This window comes from Leptonychotes weddellii, chromosome 7 (genome assembly GCF_054177405.1).
Source record: "Leptonychotes weddellii isolate Sample4059 chromosome 7, ASM5417740v2, whole genome shotgun sequence".
NCBI classification, from domain to species: domain Eukaryota; kingdom Metazoa; phylum Chordata; class Mammalia; order Carnivora; family Phocidae; genus Leptonychotes; species Leptonychotes weddellii.
The window spans coordinates 118,789,734-118,807,124 of NC_138375.1; the positions used below are offsets into that span (position 1 = coordinate 118,789,734).

Genomic DNA, 17,391 nt, shown 5'->3' on the forward strand with positions numbered 1-17,391 from the left:
TCCCAAAGAACAACAACAACAAAAAATCCCATGTTCTCCACCTGTTGAGCTGGGAAGTGTGGGGCTGCCTACTGGTCCCCGCCTCAGCTCTCCTACTGGTCTGTGGTCTAAAAGTGAGAATCCTGAACTATTTTCAGTCTTGGTCAAGACTGAATCAGTAGGACTGGCAGATGATGGAGAAATGTGAACAAATTATAGAGCCAATACCCTGAAGATTCAATTTAAGACAATTCTTACCCCCCCCATAAGTGACCTTAATCAGAAAATAAAATAGAAAATATAATATTCATTCTTGCCTATAAACAGTTTTATTTTCTAAGGCAATGACAGGAAATGTTTTATGTGTCCAATTAGGGGAAAATACCTGCAGCGACAGAATCTCAAAGAAAGTTAAATTGTATTGGCCAAAATTAGGAAGAAATTACCTGAAGATGTGTAACATTTTGAGGAAGGGGACATTTAAAAAACTTTCTCTCTAGAAGTTGTGAATCTAACTAATACTTTGAGGTGCATTTGGCCTTCCAAACTCTTTCCTCTTCAAATTTCAGTCTTCTGTTTTGTGCATCAAACGCAAAGGGATGGTACTGAGTAGCATTAGGCAGAGGGCTCAATCCAGCCAGGTGCTGGCAGCATCCCTGGAACAGTAGGGCCTGCCCAGGGCCCTTGGAGGAGTGGTTCTTTCCACACCAGCCACTGGCCGTGCATGAGCACGTCTGACTAAATGTTTCATCCAGTAGACAATGAAGCTGCTTTTCCATGTCTCCGTCTTGCCCAGAAACACTTGGGAATACAGATTATTGGGCTCTTTCTCAAAGTTTCACTTTAGTTAGAATACAAAACTAATTGGACAATCTCCTTCTGATTTGAAAATATATCCTCCTAGGAATCTTTTTTAACTTTCTAGAATAGTGCCGCTCAATAGAACTCTCCCTATAATGGAAATTTTATTTATCTGTCTCTCCTTTAAGGCAGCCACTAGCCACGTATGACTGTTGGTGCTTGAAATGTGGCTAATATAATTAAGGGAATGAATTTTCAATTTTATTCCATTTTAATTAATTTTTATTTAAGTAGCCCCATGTGTCTGCCATGTTGGACAACACACTTCCAGAGGAAATTCACAACATGGAGCACTATTACCTATGGTCAAGTGTAAAGAACACCTACACGCTAGCATACTCTCCCCTGAAATATCCAACAGGGCTTCATTCTAATGGGTGCCATTCTTTTAGTAGATCTACAAAATCATTAATTCTCACTGGCCACAAATAACCCACTCATCAACTGTTACAATATTTTGAGATAAAGTTAACTTTATTCATGTATTCAATAAACATGTACTAGAGATTAAGCATGAGGGTGGAAGTCTCTGGACATGGAAATATCAACAAGATATTCACTGCCACCTATCATGAAGTTTATAGTGCAGTGGGGAAGAAAGACAATAAGCACCACATCACACAATGAATTACAGTGGTGACATATGATATGAAGGGAAAATACTTAGTATTTACAAGAGCATCTAATTTATTCTGGGATTCAGGGAAGGTACTTGGAGACGTTGAAATAAAATGAAAAGTATTGAAATGATGTTCCACACTGGCTAAGTGGCCTTGGGAAAATTATTTAAATTGAGCTTTAGATTTCTAATCTGCAAATACATTTCTGTGAGGATTTAGTAAGATATTATATATAAGTGCTTAGCACAGTGTCTGGTTCATTGTAGGCCATCAGGAAATGTTAATTCTTCTCATTTTCCAAACCTTCATGATAAAATCCCTTAGATAACACTCTACTTATTTTTAATGATATTTATCCTCTGATTTATTTAACACTTACTTAGTATCTACCAAAAGCCAAGCACTATTCTAGAGAAACAGCAATAAACAAAACACAGTCCTTGACATCATGGGGGTTATTCTACTAAGGAGAGATTACACATACACACACACAAATACATATAATATGCTAGGTGATACAGGTTTTGAAAAAATAGAGGGTATATACAAGTGTTGGGTAAGGCCATCTTAGATTGATTGGTAAGAAGTTCTTTCTGATAATTTTAGCACAGAACAGAAAAAAGTGAGGAAACTAACAATAAAGATATCTGAGGGAAGCGCGCCTAGGTGGCTCAGTCAGGTAGGCATCTGCCTTAGGCTCAGGTCATTATTCCGGGGTCCTGGAATGAAGCCCTGTGTGGGGCTCCCTGCTCAGGAGAGGTCTGCTTGTCCCTCTCCCTTTGCCCCTCTCCCCACCTCCCACTCTCTCGCCCTCTCTCGTGTGCTCTCTTGCGCTCTCTCGCTCTCTCAAATAAATATTTAAAAAAAAAAATCTGAGGGAAGATTTTCTAGGAGAAGAGAATAGCCAACCCAAAGGCTTGAGATATACATGGTTATACTGAGGAACAACAAAGAGGCCAATGTGGGTTGGAAATTGGAAGGAGCTAGTGACTTGCTGGTCATTTAGGCTAGTGCTATCCAACAGAATTAGAATGTGAGCCAGAAATGTAAGACATGCAATTTGACTTTTTTCTTATAGATACATTTAAAAAAGAGGTGAAATTAATTTAAATAACATTTTATTCAATTCAATATATCCAGAATATTATCATTGCAACTATATATAATATATAAATAATGATATAATTTTATAACATAAAATTACTGAGAAAATTCACATTCTTTTTATCAGTACTAAGTTTTCCAAATCCACTGTGTATTTTACACATTATAGCACATCTCAGTTCAGACTAGCTACATTGCAAATGTTCAATAGACTCATGTAACTAGTGTTTACCCCACTGGGTATTTTGAGCCTTACAGACATTTGTGAAGGCTTGGTCTTTTGTTCTGAGTGACAATGAAGGTAGAGTAGAGCAGTGGTATGGTTTTTATTTATTTATGTTTTACAGGGACCATTCCAGCTCCGGATAGGAAGAAAAAGCCAGCAAGAGACAAGGGTAGAATCAGGGAAAGCGTTTAAAGCATTATTGAGGTGACCTCCATGACTTATTCCCACACAGTGTCTGCACCTCTTCCTCATTTGTAGTAAGTAGAAGTGTTGAGAAAGTTTTTCCTAAGAGTTTAATGTCATACTTATTGAGATTCCTCTATATTCCCCTAAATATATAATTTATCTGGTATTTCCCAAGGTCAGTGCAGTAATTTTCTCATACCCACTTTAATTTTGAAGATACATGAGTTTTCAGGTAGATAATTTTCTGGGAAATTTCCACCAAGGACTAAGTTTTTTATTAAAACAAAAAATAAAGTAATACATTCTAGAACAAACTTTTAAAAAACTGTATTTGGACAAGAGGGGTGTTAAGTGACAAATTTGTATGGAAACTTTTTATCATGGAATACAATTAAACATACTAAATGTATACTAAACTAAAACATAGCCAGATCTGAATACATTGTTGGAACAAAGCATACAGAAGTGTAGGTAATTCTAATATTGCTGGCCGAGTATGTCTGATAGGATTGCTGTTCTTACCTAAACAAGAATGTTTCAATAGGTATACTTGTGAATCGCCTGATAAAATCTCTATGAAGCAGCTCGGCAGATTTTGAGGAAAACAATAGCAACAAAAGCTTCTTAAGATTATGGTATTTTCCAGAAAAAAAAAAAGTGTGAAACTGATTCCCTGTCCTCTCTCAATCTGTTAATAATTTCAACCACCCCGAAATCAAGTTGAACACATTATAGACAGCCATTCAGCAGACTTCTATGAAGGTACCACACTGAGTGACTGAACTAATTGGAAAGAATTAGCAACAACTTCAAAATCACAGAAAAAGACACAGATGCTTTTAAAAGGATGGATATCATAGTTTGCTCAGGTATGAAAGTTAAAGGTAAATATTTAAATATATGGTTCAGCATGCGCTGGTGCTGCAGGGTGCAGGCAAATTTAGGCTGGTACTGACACTCTGATTTAGTATTTTACTCTAATATTTAGAATGTTATCATTTTTTCTTGACAGAGCAAGGCCCACTTGATTTCATTTGTGTGAAGCAACTGTGGCATCTAGTGGCTAATAATCATAATGTAATTCAGCTTGTGTCTAAGGGGTAGATTTTGCTATATGGTATTTTTGACATCCGGCATCAATAGCTAGAGGAATCTTGATAAATAGGGAATTAAACATAGACACATAACAAGATGACCATTTAACTGTATGTTTATTTCCTCCGAAATCAGCACATGAGGGGATGATAGAAGTTCATATACTGAAATATGAAAAGGTAATTATTTAGAGCACATTATAAAACTATGTATGTTTTACAGCCTAATTCCAACTTACATTTAGTTAATCAACATGAAAATGTTGTATTTTTTTTTTAACGCTGACTGGATAAATAATTTAATTATTAATTCCTTTTTTAGATAGGATAATGGTATTGTGGCTATGTTTCCCAAAAAAGCCTAGTTTTTCAGAATTACACACTGAACTCTTTGTAGATGAGCTGGTGTGATGTCTGGAATTCAAATAATGTAGGATTGAGGGAGGTGCTAAGTGGATGGTGATGTGTGGAGCCTGAATGACCAGGTATTGATGAGCAGGCTGGGTGATTACTTTTGGGTAGATTCGGAATTCTCTGTAATAAAACCTTAAAGAAACTATTTTGTTTAAGAGCAGCATACATACAACTTTCATTTTCTATAGATTTATCTGAGCATAAGATAGTTCCTTTGTCCAAATCATCGATGTATTTTGAGAAGAAAATAAGACTCCTGCTGTCACTGAGGAAAGATTCAAGGGTGACCATATCAGAATTAAAACTTCTACTTCTTCCATTGCCCCTGAACTCCAACACAGTCTCTTAGACATAAGCAAAACCCCCAATCAAGTTTTAACAAATAAAGAGGCACTATGTATGATGAGGACTTTTTTTTTCTTTTTAAGTAGTAGTAATCTGTGATTAGGCAACGAGCTATAAAATCTCCAGAGAGCTCCTAATCACTAATCTGAATTTATTCTAAAATGGTTTTTTATTTTAATTTCCTCCTTTCACTGTTCTCCAAAATATTAAGCTCCAATTCAATATTTTTGATCTATCAAAAAATTAAAATGCCCATGCCACCTTCCTTCCTGTTTAATTTTTTTTTAAAGATTTTTTTTATTTATTTATTTGACAGAGAGAGAGACAGCGAGAGAGGGAACACAAGCAGGGGGAGTGGGAGAGGGAGAAGCAGGCTTCCTGCTGAGCAGGGAGCCCGATGCAGGGCTCGATGCGGGGCTCGATCCCAGGACCCTGAGACCATGACCTGAGCCGAAGGCAGTGCTTAACCAACTGAGCTACCCAGGCACCCCTTTCCTGTTTAATTTTTAAAAACCCCATAAATTACTTGATGTCTTTTCCTCTCCTACAGATCACTGCTGTTGGAAAGAAATATAATACGATCCACATATGTAATGTAAATTTTTCTAGGAGCCACATTCTAAAAAGTAAAAACAAGTGCCATAAATCTTAATAATATACTTTATTTTACCCAGTATATCCAGTTCTGACTATTAAGTCTTAAAGCTCCTTTTTTGATTAACAAAGAGACAAATGGATTTCAGAACATTGACAGGATTTATTGTGTTGCTTTCTTAAGTATCAATATACAAATATTTTGCATATGGATACATGAATATGATATATACATATGCATGCAGGTACATATATATACAGTTTGTTTGTTTACAGCTACACTACCATTACAGAATAAGCATAAGAGGAGAGATTAGGGGATTTTTCTATCATACCTCAATTTCAGGATATTTTACTAAGATGGAAGACAGGTTAGATATTCTATCTCTCAGCCCAATGTCATTGCATTTTCAGAGAGTGAGGCAGAATTTTAGTTCATTTTAAGTCTGCTGCATCTAGGAGTGGACTTTTATTTAAATTCATAGTAAGCTTATAATGACACAAGTCGTTGAACAGTCTTGAAAGTCAGATTTTATGGATTCCAATAAAATATTAGCAGTGCGAGAGCAGAGCTTTTATTTTCTGCCACTCTTTACAGTTGTTTTGTTTTGGAAAATATACTTATGTTCATAAAGTATTTTTCCTGTTAATATATAATAGATTTGTTATTTCTGTATGAGTTAATATTTAATTTTTTTCTACTTTTTAATTTCTCATACTATAAACACTTGGGATCCTCATTGATGTTTAAGACTGTAAAGAGGTCCCAAGAACAAAACATTTGAGAACAGTGGTCTAAGGAAACACCTTCATTTATCTTTTTCTTCTCCTGGAAATAGCACAACAATTTTTTTAGGAGAAATAATTAAGAGTTAGAATGCCTTCCACCTGATGGAACACTGACACTAATAGTTTGGGATGACATGAGAGTGGTTATCATTGAATTTCTATTTTTGAAGCTTTGCCATGCTTCTAAGTATATTTTTGTCTCCATGTGTTCAGATTAACATCTACTGCATTCTGGAATCCAGTACCTCGGCTTTTTTTTTTTTTTTTGCATGTGTTGCTATTGGAAGGGAATGTCAAGAATGAATCTTCCAAGACAAACAGAATTTAAATCATTCAGACATTTCAAATTCTCATTTGTATCAAGTAACAATTAGTATCTTTCACAACTTTGGGAGTATACTTTTCTTTTCTACAAAACCAACTACAGGACAATACATCATTCCAAGGCTCCAACCATTTTGTGTTGCTAGGCCAATGAGAAAATCTCTCCGTAAGTTAATTCTAGAGGTGCAGAATCATCAAATTTAGTGAGGAAAGAGGAAGATAACATGGCCATACCAATAAAGTCGAAGGTGCAATTATTTGCCCTTTGAAGCCAATTGTAGCTCTGGGAATAGACAAAATGTAAAATCCAAATACAATTGCATGAACTAATTGAAAAAGGCAAACTGGCTCTCCTAAATGAAATAAAAGGTCATCATTTGGAAATTGCTATAAGAATAGTGTTCTAGATGCAAAATAAGAGTGGGGGTGCGGGGGGAGGAGGCCTAGGACATAGTGGTACTTTCTCTCATTGGGTCCCTGTGGCCTTAGCTCTGACTCTTCATTGGGCAGAAAAAGGACTAGAAGAATCTCAAGAGAAGATTAAGAGCAAATGTTAGCCTCATAGCTAAGTGATTTCCCAGCAGTGTTTTCTGCTTTCATCTCCCAACTGGGCACAAAGAGATTCAAAAGGAGGGCGCCTGGGTGGCTCAGTCATTAAGCGTCTGCCTTCGGCTCAGGTCATGATCCCAGTGTCCTGGGATCGAGCCCCTCATCGGGCTCTCTGCTCAGTGGGAAGCCTGCTTCTCCTTCTCTCACTCCTCCTGCTTGTGTTCCCTCTCTAGCTGTGTCTCTCTCTGTCAAATAAATAAATAAAATCTTAAAAAAAAAAAAATTCAAAAGGAGATTCAGGCTAAGGCACACCCAAGAAATAAGTGAGGGGTGGAGCACTGCATTTTTAAGACCTTCGCTACAGTTCTGCTTACCACACCCTTCATCCGACACCACACTTTTTTCTTCCAAACTGCACTTCCCACGTCTACCTTTACAGAAAACGGACAGAAATAGTCACAGTACCATCTGAACCAGATTAAAATTAAATTTAGGCTTTAGCATTAGCAGCATAGAATTGGGACTCCAGGACATGATAAAGCCATCAGAGTCAAACCTTCTTTTAGGCATATAGAAACCAACTGGGCATGACATTTTACATCTTAAAATTTTAGCACCTAGGTCAATGTTTCTCAAAGTAGGATCCTCAGGACTCCTATGTAAGTATATCTAATGTTTTAATGTGCATAACTATTAATAATAAATCTGGAGTTCTTCTGAATCAGAATTGCTGAGGGGACCAGGAATCCACATTTATAACAAGACACCTGAGCATTTCTTAAACATACTGAAGTTTGTAACCTACTATTCTAATCTTCCTTGATAAATGAAATAATTCAAAGTCCTAAGAACATACATTAAATTAAACAAATTAGCATAAAGACCAGAATTGTTATATCCTTTTACTGACATTTACCACCCTCAAAAAAACATGAAAACATGGCTGAAGTTCTAGGTTCTTCAGCCCTAAATGACAGTCTCCCTGACTGACTTGCTTTTTTACAAACTGAATGTAAATTAGTTTGAGTTCCCCAAGAAGCAGACTCTGAGGCAAGAATTTGAGAGCAAGTAGTTTATTTGGAAAGTGATCCCAGGGAATACTGGTAGGAGAGTGGAGAAGTGAAGGCAGGAAGGGAAAAGAAGGGGAGGGGAGGGAGGGGGAGGGGAACAGTAAAGGGTAAATTCTGAAGTCAGTTACCACTGTGGAAAGCTAGAGTTTAATTCCACTTGGGAAACTCTTGCAGTCAACGTAGACCATGGGTCTCAGGCTTATTCCATGGGAAAAGCCAAGAAGCTGGGTGTATTTATACACTGACTTCTGTCAGTCATTGATTAAGTGCTGCTCCCAGGGGACACATTCCCCAGCACTTCTAGCTTGCTCCTTGGACAGTTTGAAAGAGCTCTTCAGGGAAGAGTTAAAGAGGTTGATATTTGGAAGACAGACCATTGGCAAGGATGGAAATGGTAGAGGCAAGGAGATGTGGGCAGGACTCTGGCATCCTCTGCTGTAAGCCACAAATTAAAGTGATATTCACTCCCAATGCCAGACTTTTGGACTTTCCATATTACAATAGATACAAACCATGTGAGTAACAATATACCAAGTAATATTTTCAAAAAGCGTGCTTTGCAAATTTAGGTTTCTTTTCATTGAGGAATGTATGTTATATAAACAGTCTTCTTATGGGGCTATTGTAGTTGCTGATGTTTTCCTGTTACTATCCCCTGTTGAATTACTAGAATTCTTGGTGGAGGGCCACTATGACCATATTGTTGTGTCTTGGTTTTGAGAATTCCCTTTGGCTATCTTTTAAAAACATTTCACAAGGGAAAATTTCAAACATGTACAAAGTGCATGGACTAGAGCTTCCTGAACCCATCATCCCGCTTCAACACTTTTTAACTCATAACCAATCTTGTTTTATCTGTGTCCTTTCCCACTTAGCTCTTGCTGGAATTTTTAAAAGCAAACTACCGACACCATTTATCCAAAAATATTTTAATATATAGCTCTAAAAAGTAAAAACTTTAAAAATGCCATCATTTTATGTAAATTTAACAATTGTTCCTTAATATTATCAACTATCAAATAATTGTTCAAATTGTCAACAGTCCCACCAATTGTATTTTTACACTTCTATTTTTTTTATTATCAGTATTGTTTTATATGTTTCTCAAGCTGCTGCTGCTGCTGCTGCTTCTTCTTTTTCTTTTTTTTTTTAGATAGAGAGCACAGGAGGGGCAGAGGGAAAAGGAGAGAGAATCCTAAGCAGGTTCCATACCCAGCACAGAGCCCAGCTGGGAGCTTGATCTCAGGACCCTGAGATCTTGACCTGGCAGAAATCAAGAGTTGGACATTTGAACTGACTCTACCACCCAGGCGCCTCTCGAGCTTCTTTAATAATTGCTGCCTTTATCTCTTATTTTCCTTGTATTACATTTGCTTAAAAAAAAAAAAAGTGGATCATTTGCCCTATGAGGTTTCTTACCATCTGGATTCTGTAGATTCCATTCCTATAGTGTCATTTAAATGCTTCTCTGTTTTCTGTTCATCCTGTGAATTGGTAAATTGGTATTTGGACTTAGAGAATTTCCAGATACAAGTTCAATTTTTTTTAACAAAATTACTCAATAGATGATATTGTGTTCTTTCAGGAGGAGACCCAATATTTGTCTCTGTTTCTAACATAAGCTGCTGTTGACAATGAATTCCCAGATTAGTTAATTTATTAGAAGTTACAAATGGTAATAATTCTAATTCACCATTGTTTCTTCCTTGGTTAACTGGAATACTTTTATGAGGAGAAAACTTATCTTGTGGTACAATCTGCATAGTAAAGACAGCATAAATGATTCTTTTTTTATCTTCAATTTTTGATGATCCAGAGATTTCAAAAGATTGTTGAACATTAAAGATAGCTATCCTCAGTTCCTTAGAAGGTCTTGCTTGGTAAAACTAATTGAAATATTCCAAACACAGAAGGCTGTTTCTCCCAGAAGCAATCTCATTTTCTGCTATTTAATCTTTAATTATCACTAATATTCTAATCTTTACATCAGGACATAAAGTTGTGGCTATGAGAAGAAAAAGATGCTCTATTTTCCTATTTTTACCTTATATTGTATTTTTTTTTTTACTTTTTTAGTCATTAAGTTTCATTTATTGATCTTTTAAAATTTGGAAACAAATAGGCTGTGATGGTAAGAGTAGGAAATGAATTTTTACGCATGTGTATATTACCTAGCCATCTGGAATTTCTGGTTTATTATATAGGAAATTATACAAGAATTTTAAGAAATTTTCCTTTGCGTACAACGTGAGTTTAGTAGGGTACAATATGGGGAGGGAAAAACCTGCTAAACGTGGTTCTTTTATACAGCCAGTGTTTATGTAGTCAGATTCAGTGTGGTTTTGTCTTCACCTACGGTTTGGGGTCTTTTGATCTGGACCTCTTTTCTTCTCAAGTTTTCATTAACGACCCAGCAATATCAGATGCCGAGAGGCCCCACAGTGCAGCTCATGCTCTACTCTTAGTGTTGCCACAATATCTATGAACCTTTCGTAGGAAATTCTGTTTTGCTACGTGTTTCTTCACCAGAAAATAAATTATAATGGGATAGGGAAGAGCTTGGCCGACTATAGCCCAGAGGCCCAAATCCAGCCCACCACCTTTTTTTGGTGGCTTCCAAATTAAGAATGATTCTTGATTTTTTAAATTATGTAAGGACATAATATCCTCAGTTTCATCTCTTGGCTTGCAAAGCATAAATATTTAGTATTTGGTCCTTGCAGAAAAAGTTCACCAATCCCTTGGCTACAGCAGTGACTGTCAAATTATTTTCAGTCGCAGAACTTTAAAAAGAGAGAGAGAGAAAACCTTATTCCAAAACCCCCCACTTAAAACAAACAAGTGTATATTTATTTAAATTAATTTTAAATTTTTAATAATTGCTTGCTAAAAAATTCCATCAGGAACAATGAGGCTGTTTTGACAAACATGATAGACTAAAGGAAGAAACAAGAATTTTGACATTGGAGATTGTAGATGACAATTAGTCTTAGAGAGGATTTAACCTACAATTTATTCCTGTGAAATTTTTTTAGATGATTTCAAAAATAAAGCCCTGTTTTGAGCAGATAAGTGGTTATTAATAGAAGCAATTTTTTTAACAGTTCACCTTGCAAACTCAGGACGCTCTGAAATGAAACTGATCCAAATTTTAAAAGAGAAGTAGGAAATTTTGATCTTACAACATCCAAAAAAAAAAAAAAGCTCTCATAATCAAAATATAGCAATCAGACAGAAGCACCAACAATTTGGAATGGGAGATAAAGCTGTCTATATATTTTAACACCTGCAGTGTTCTCTTGTCCTTGTACCACCGACAACCATGCTGTGAAGAAGAGACAGAGCAGATAATTGCTGCTGCAATTTTATATGAGTGGACATAAGCAAGTTTGAATTTCAAGGAGAGTGGAGAAGAACAACCACCTTCTTGTTCCAGGGTTGCTTAACAAAATGTTGAGATATGTGCACAAATAGGACAGTTGAAGCTCTATTCTGAAGTTCAAGCAGAAAGAAACCAGGTAATTTGCACTCACAGTGAGGTTAGAGAGTACAAAACTGAAGTTACATTTTTGAGAGATTAGATTAGAAAATAAGCTGAAAATCTGGTTGAGTAAAAATTACTCTCGATAATCCCTTATTTGCCTATAAAGTAGATTATACATGATCTTGAATATATACCCTGTGTGAGTTATTTGATGCCACTTAAGTTTGAGGATGTTGAACTAGACTAAGAAAAAGAGTCTACTCAAATATGTGGACATTCTGCCTTTAAGATAAACTATGAAACTCTTGCAGTGACTAGAGGGTAGGTAGAGAATTCTAAAATGCCCCTTGCTTCCAGGGTTTAACTTCTATTGAAATACCTTAATAGCTTTGCTGGTTGTTTTGCGGATCAAGTGAGTTAAACAAGATGAATAATCATATATCTATATATGATTATGTATATATATACACACACATATATATTTAAGCAAGTGATCAATAAATGCATGAGTGAGTGTGTGTATAAAGGAAACTGCAATGACAATTTGAAATAAGAGATAAAGGTGTCTATATATATATTTCTTAACACATTCAGTGTTACAACATACACATGCACACACAAATGTATAAAGAAAATTTGATAATTTACTCTGGTCTTTCTGAGATAGCATTTGATCATTTATTCCACTGAACATCTAGCCTTCTATTCATTTATTCAACAATGATTTCCAAAGCCCCTTCTACGTAGTGATGTCCTAGGTATAATAAAGCAAACCAAATTCCCCTGCCCTTGTCTTGGAGAGCTTACACATTAGTCGAGGGTGGCAGGCAATAAAATAAAACATAACATTAAACTGCACTGTACGTAAGATGGTGAGAAAATGTATGAATACAGAAGTCAGGGAAGAGGATTAGGGACTTAGAGATAGGGAGACAATTTTGAAACACAGTGGTCAGGAAGGGTCTCATTCAGAAGATGGCATGTGAGCAAATATTTAAAGGAGGTGAGGAAGAACAATATAGTGATGACTATGGAAAGAAGATTGAAGGCAGATAGGAGCAAGGGTGATATGTCCTAAGAGCAGCAAGGAGACTGAGGTGTGAGCAAAGAGAATGTGATTAGAGATGAGGTTATCAGGGTAAGGAATGCATCCTGTAGCACCTGTTGGCCAATGTAAGGCTTTCACCTCAAGTGGGATGGGAAGCCATTGTAGATGTTGAATAGAGGAGGGCTGTAGTATTACCTAAGTTTAACATATTCCTCCAGGATGGGGCTCATGGAGTCCCATCTTATGTGGAAGTTAGGATCTCAAATTAAGTTGTAATTTACACACCCATTTGGTATCCCTTCACAATGTAACCCTTTTACGTTTACTTTCTGCTTTTCATTACAGTGTTAAAAATAGCAAAAAAAAAACAAAAACAAAAAAAACCACTATTTTTTTTTAAAGATTTTATTTATTTATTTGAGAGAGAATGAGAGAGAGCACATGAGAGGGGGGAGGGTCAGAGGGAGAAGCAGACTCCCTGCCGAGCAGGGAGCCCGGTGCGGGACTCGATCCCGGGACTCCAGGATCATGACCTGAGCCGAAGGCAGTCGCTTAACCAACTGAGCCACCCAGGCGCCCCCAAAAAAACCACTATTTTTAAATGGAATACCAATCAAATATTTCAAGAAACCTTCAAGCCCCTCCAGGGACCCCCAGAATACAGGTTGAAAACTTCTGAGTTAGATGAGTTTAAAGACTCCCAATACCAAAATTCTCTATATCCCTCAGTTTTAGAAAAGACAGTAGACTTCACTTTCTAGCTGTAGGTATTTTTGCCTGACCTCTTTAACTATTCTCTAACAGCTTTTAAATATTTATTCTGCTTACCCCACTAATGGCATCTCTTCATCCCTTCATCCAGCTGCTGTTTATGGATCCTGCTGGCATCCATTTCAGGCATAATCGCCAACTCACAGGATCTGAGATGTGTTTGATTAGCTGTACTTCAAGATGGCTAGAGGTAATGAGACTTTCTTGTCATGTGACATATTATTTCAGAGGTGAAACCCTGATGAGCCTGTATACAATTCAAGCTGTAGATCCTGATGATATACATATGACAGAACAGTATTTTTAAGACAAGGGTTTGTGTTTATTGGCTATTTCTCCCTCTTCCTCCTATTTCAAGTTGGTAGCCAGGCCATTTGTATTTTTTTTGCTCCTGGACTTTTTACGGAGCTGGAAGTAGAATCATCTCAAGGACAATAGCCATTCCTATCTTTTACAGAAGTATTAGCTCATGGATGAGATCATTTTGGCTGTCCCAGCAGATGAGGAGAGAGGGGCAAAGAGAATTAGGCCACAGAGGCCAAATAGAAAGAGATGACATTTCCAGAACGTGTGAAGGGGACCAAGATTTGTGGGTCCCTTGACTCTCCCTAGGTGGCAGCCTCCAGGGAGCCTGGACCCTAGACACAGTGGTTTTAGTCTCTACAAGGATGGAGGACACCCAACAGAAGAGAAACCATAGCCACTGGACTGAAGGGACTGTGCTTAGTGGTATGATGTCTGAAATGGCATAAGACGCTGCAGACCCATTACTTCCGGGGGATCAGAGATACTCGACGTTGCACACAAGCTTTAGATTTTAGACCACCATGCATAGGGGGCATAAACCAGCAATGTCTTAGATTTAATTTTTTTTAATTTATTTTTTTATTTTATTATGTTATGTTAATCACCATACATTACATCATTAGTTTTTGATGTAGTGTTCCATGATTCATTGTTTGTGTATAACACCCAGGGCTCCATTCAGTATGTGCCCTCTTTAATATCTACTCCAAATGGAGGCTTGGAGATGGACTTACGATAACTTAAAAAAATAAAGAAATATGATATGCATGTATATGAAATATATAAAGATTCATACCAAACGTAGTTCCCCCTTCCTTAGGCAATAATGACCTTTACAAATATTAAAAAATAAGTTCTCTTCCTTGATGACATTTCTGTTTTACACAGAATGTTAATCAAGTACGAGCTGTTGCTTCAGGTTCTTGTAACTTCTGAACTTATTTCATTAAATATGGTTCTTAGCAATCACATTTATTCAACTAAAGAAAGTGACTAAAGCTGACATTCATCCAATAGAAATTTTCCACTTGGATTTTATACCCTCAGGAAATGCAAGTAAAAGGATGCACAGGACATTAGAATATCTTTAAAAGATTAATTACCCAACACCGAAGGACTAAGCAGACTAATGTCTAATTTCATCCATTTCAATATATTTAGTCTTTAAAAAATTGATACTTAGCTTGATGGTATGACATTCAGGTCTAGGTTTTGAATTCTGTACATTATTCCTCTGATGGCAATGCAGTTGGATACATAATTATCTTTAAAAGATGTGATGGGGATGCCTGGGTGGCTCAATTGGTTAGGTGTCTGACTCTTGATTTTGGCTCAGGTGCTGGTCTAGAAGTTGTAAGATCAAGCCCCTCCTTCTCCTTCTGCTCCCTGCTTGTGTGCATGCTCTCTTAAAAAAAAAAAAAAAGTGTGATGACTTAACACATTGTGAACTCGGGCAAGTTGTATTAGTCTTTGTTTTTGTTATCTGAAAAGTTTTATGTGATGTGTTTGTGTTTTGTCTATTTAGTAATTGTAATTCACAGAATCTAAGGCCAATGTGCATTAATGGACACTGGATTGATTTTTTGGGTCTGCCCAATATCCTTCTTCTGTCTCCATCTAACCGTTCTTCTACAGTAATCCTGTTCAGTCTTTATAGTTTTGATAGGGCTGACTGTTGTCCATAGCTGTCTTTGCAATCCTGCCCACAATTCAACTTGAAGCGTGTGACCCGAACAAGACTAATCATAACCCTCCCTAGGATTATTGCTAGAGATAGCAGGAAAGATGCTCTCACTACTCCATGATCTCTGGCTGCAAGGCCCTTGTGACACCATAGCTGCTGGTGGCCGTCCTTCTAGTCACCCAGAGGCAGTCTGAGAGAGAAGAGAAGGAAGCCAAAGGGTGACAAGGGAGACCCTGCTGTTAGTTAAGTATCTGAATCCAGCATGTTTGGAAAACCACTCCTGGATTTTTCAGGTATGCGAGGCATTTTATGCCATTTTTCATAAGCTAGTTTCCAATAAGTTTCTGTCACTCATGACTAATAGAATTTTCACTAGAATATATTGTTAAGTGTGCTTCAAAGTCAGACCACATGCAATGAAACCTCAGCTCTTTGACATGCCAGGTTTGTGACCTTGGACAAGTTACTTTCTTCTTTTTTTGTGCCTCAGTTTCCTCGTCTTTAAGTGGGGAGTATTAATTGAGATTGTGTGTGTTTGTATTATAGTACAATGTCTGGCCCATGATAAGTGCTCAATAAATATAAGCTATTATTATCACATTAAATAGCATACACACTGAAAACAAATTACCTGGGTGGGAAGAGATGCATTTAAAACAACCAAGTCATAGCATAGAAATTGGAAACAACACTGAAGCAAAGCAAAAGTAGAGAAAATATAACACGTTGAAATTAAAGGGCACTCAAAGAAAGGTGAGGAACTTCTCAGCAAAAATTGGAACATAAAAAAAACTGAATACATAAATTCTTGGATTTGATGACACCAGCAGCACAAAATCCATGAATCAAAAGTTGCCAACCAGTGGCCCAGACATTCTATTTATTTTATTTTTTAAATGGAATCTTTGATTCTGGCACTAAAACAAAAACTCTATGGATAGCACCAAACCAGCAGATATTCTAAATTGGCAGAATTTTTGTTAGCTATGTCAGTACCTTAGTTGTAAATTTTCCTTAATTTTTTTTTCTAAGAGTGGTGTTAACAGAGTTATATAAAACTTGAGTATTAAGTTTCCAGTTCCCTGAGAATTTTAGGCACATAGAGCAGACATTTCTACAGACATGTAACAGATATTTAATGGAATGTGGTTCCAGTCTGAGGCTTTTAATTAGTGTATAAAGCAAATAAAATGATAACACTTTAAAATCAAATTATTCTGCATTAAAATAAGAAAATAAATTATATGGCAGCAATAATTAAAATGATAATTTGTATTAAAATGTCTCATTTTTAATATAGCTAGTCAATTCCTAGGCTTAAATAAAAATGTAAGAATGTAAGCTGGATGAAAAATAATACAATGTAAAAAAATAGAACAAATCCTTAAACTTTTTAACTATAACATATATTTTTTCATAGCTGTTAACTTATAAATGCAACCACTTGTTCTTTGAACGTGGATCTTTTATGAATAATAAGATAATTTTTGTTAGTTTTTCTCTAACATGAATCCAGTAAGAATGCTCTAGGATAGAAATATAGCAAAGTATCACAAAGGACTGAAAATTGTACAGTTTTACATAAAATGAGTGAACTTATTTGACTATTAGAACTAATCACTTCTTACAATATAATATCAACACTGTCAAATAATTAAAAGAAGTATTGAAACAGTATAATCCCTACACTTATCTATTTGGAGTTCTGTCTCCAAAATGCCTGTGACTTAGATTATATATAATTATGTGCATACAGCTCCGATCACCAAGCTCTTTTAAATCAACAGATAATTATTGTGAAATTAATTTCACACATATACTACACAGATGTCCAAAGAATGCAAGCATCCATTATTATCTGTAGCTCTTCTAAACTACCCACAAGGAAAAACAGACACTGGAATTGGAGGGAAATTTTAATAGCTCATTATTTTTTGTTTTGC

At 36.3% G+C, this 17,391-nt stretch overlaps 1 long non-coding RNA gene across 1 annotated transcript in view; it reads left to right on the forward strand.

Annotated features, from left to right (window-relative positions):
* Positions 1-2,782: 2,782 nt before the first annotated feature.
* The window catches only part of LOC145722752 (uncharacterized), a 39,647-nt gene continuing 25,038 nt past the window's right edge, over positions 2,783-17,391 (forward strand). The window contains exons 1-2 of the long non-coding RNA XR_014147257.1: positions 2,783-3,047; positions 3,697-3,845. This is a non-coding gene — a long non-coding RNA (uncharacterized LOC145722752). The remainder of the gene's footprint in view (positions 3,048-3,696; positions 3,846-17,391) is intronic.